Here is a 2,984-nt window from a genome sequence, read left to right as displayed (position 1 = left end):
AATTGTAATTCTAATCATGTATGCAAGCAGTCATTTAAGATTGAAGGTGAATTCTTTGACCAATATCTTTCTCTCATTGATTATTTCTCCAATTACTTTGCTTTTGATTTACTTTTATTGCTTACATAAAAATCAGAAATCCCCCCAATTGGTTACTTTAGAAAATTGAATACATAATAACTACAATTGCCTCTATGTGGAAACGAAATATTTCTTATCATATACTTTAGGAAAGTGAAATTATTTTTGACGCATATGACAGCGATCATACGATAACATGTCTAATCTTTTTTAAGTAAACTTTATACATGTTGTAGCTAATGCATTGCTATGAATATCGGTCCTGACCAGCTATTGAAGTGTTTGGCTAGATTGATTCCATATAGTCATTTGAATGCAGCAGGATTAGATATTGTGGACGTTTAGATAGCTTCGTGGTGTGGTATGATGTTGAAGGTCAGTTGATGTAATTCAAATTTTGTATTGAGGTGTAATTTAATTTTTTTTAGGGAGATTAATGATCTCATTAATGGTACATATGTTGATTTAGGGAGATTCATTGTTTTTGCTTCTGGTGCTTAAGGCACGGTGGCAGGTATTCTAATGATCTCAGGTATGTGTAGCTGCTACTTCCACTTTAAACTCATGGTAGGGAAAATGTTTCAAATGACAGACTGAACAAAATTTCTTACTTTTTTCTTCATTTTTTTACAATTGTATATTAAACTGTACGGCTTAGTAAGAGTAAGTTGATTGATTTTGTTGAGCTCATGTAAGAATTTAACATAATTGAAGCTACTTATACTACACGGTGGGTGTGGACACGAGTTTTGTCCTAATACCGTAAGCATTTAACATAATTGAAGCTAATAATGCTGCACGGTGGGAGTGGACACGAGATTTGTCCTAATACCAAGTGGCATGTAGTAAATTAGAAGAAGTTGTATTAATTTCACCCCAGGAGCCCTATGTCGGCCTGTAGGTTCGTTTCTTAAAGGACTAAGAGTGTGTCTTTTTGTAATGAGAATCTTTGTAAGGGAAGGTTGTGGCAAGTGGCGGGGTTTAAATCTGCAATATACTTCATTCATAGACTCAACTAATGAAGATGCAATATAAGTTAAATAGATAACTTTCATAGAGAAACATTTTGGTCTTTTGCATTATCCCTATCTTCTATACATTTATTCATTTGTGTTTTCTTGGACTCTCAGGTGGTGTGGGTTCAGAAATGCTCAAGTTCAATTTATTGCTCCATTTTCCATTGTGATTGTTGCTGCTGAAAACACGAATTTAAGAAATGTGATTTATATTTGAAACATTGGAACGGTATTTGGAATTTTCTTACGCTTGCTGCTTAAATTTTTGTAATCAGACTGGTTTAACCTTAACTTCGTATACTTTTGATAATCTTGTTATTCGTTAAGTAAATGATGTAATCTTAATTTGAATTCAGGTACATACTTCTATGGTCTTGCAACCCCATCATGGCCGCGCTAGACGGAGCTAATTGTAGTTCAGGGGTGGCCCTCGCCTCCCATGTTCTCTATGATTCATTATAAATCTTTTGGAACTTTTATTATTTAGAAGAAAAAATTGTTAATTAGCCCTCCTTAAATTTATTTTTTGGTTAATTAGCCTCCCCAGAGAAATGTTTTTGGCTTCATCCCTGCTAATATAACAGACACCAAGTAACATAACTTCATTTAGTTAGTGTGTTTTTGTTTAATATTGTTGCCCTTGAGGCCTTTTTGATTAGACAAATACATCCTAACACAAATCAATTATGATTTTCATGAGTATCTACACATTGCCACAGCCATATGAATCTGAAGTATAAACTATTTTTCTGGATGTGATTACACTGTCGTGGTTTGCAGAAAGAGTACGTACAATTTGTATGATAATTCGTGGTACTTGATATTGATGGATCTGATCATATGATTAACTTTTACGTCTTCAGTAAAACAAAAGATAATTATGGTTCTTCTCATATGATGATGAGTTAATTACGACTACAAATGTTATCAGATATATAGTTAAATATTATGTTCGGAAACATGCCTAGGAGACTAATATGAGATATGTAGTCAATAATGATCATTTTATAGCTTCCGTTGATATTTATGTGGTTAAATATTATCCAATGAACAATGAGGTACATGCTAAACTGACCATCTGGACTATATCATAATCTTGACTTGATGAAAGTTTTTATGTTTGTATTTTGTTTTATTTGGGCCCAATTGCACACCATGCTTAACCGGCTCCAAAGCCCAATTCAGACCAATTTTTTCAACTTAATTGGATTTTTAAGCCCATTTTATCATAGTTGCACCCCCTAGAATTTTTTTTCTCACCTTAATTAGATTTCTGGCTCCTCCCCTGTCCAGAAGTTGTTACATGAACTTCGCATGGCGGGTAGATGATTTCTTATCACCGTTAACTCGATCATATGGCCAGGTTCTTATAAAAAAAACCTATCGGAAAATTGTTGGAAAAACAACAGCAGTAATGTCCTTCTGGAAACGATTAAGATTTTTGTAACAAATTCAGTTGTCCTGTGAATATTTGTTTAATCTAATCCTTCTTGAGTTAGTTTGGAATTACAGACTATTTATTTACTTCAGTTTCATGGTTTTCAGTTTTTCAAGAGACTACAGACAACGGTGCAGTTTGAACACTTTTCTTAGAGGAGGTAAAGAGGATGTACATAATATATTCCGATTGACAAAGAAAATATCCGAACAAAAATAAACACCTAGAAATTAGAATGATATTCCCTTATTATTGAGCACACTATGTGCCAAAAAAAAAGCCACAAAAGTTAATATTTCATGTTAAGGGATGTAATTTGTTGGCTTTAAGTTTAAGTATTTTGAAGTATGTTATGGGTACAAACCCATCTTAATCTCAAGGAGTCAAGGTCCTCATTTTGTTCCCAGTATGGTCATTTCTATTCTGTAGACATGATATTCTAAAAAATT

General features: G+C 33.3%; 1 long non-coding RNA gene across 1 annotated transcript; it reads left to right on the top strand.

Annotated features, from left to right (window-relative positions):
• Nucleotides 1-275: 275 nt before the first annotated feature.
• On the top strand, nucleotides 276-1,600 carry LOC113342221. Its single transcript, XR_003356519.1, has 4 exons — nucleotides 276-456; nucleotides 551-613; nucleotides 1,212-1,326; nucleotides 1,454-1,600. It is a non-coding gene; the product is annotated as an uncharacterized LOC113342221 (long non-coding RNA).
• The last annotated feature ends 1,384 nt before the right edge of the window (nucleotides 1,601-2,984 follow it).

The sequence above is a fragment of the Papaver somniferum genome, unplaced genomic scaffold, assembly GCF_003573695.1.
Source record: "Papaver somniferum cultivar HN1 unplaced genomic scaffold, ASM357369v1 unplaced-scaffold_35, whole genome shotgun sequence".
NCBI lineage: Eukaryota > Viridiplantae > Streptophyta > Magnoliopsida > Ranunculales > Papaveraceae > Papaver > Papaver somniferum.
Note: the sequence above shows the minus strand (reverse complement) of the source record. Positions and strands in the feature narration are given on the sequence as shown.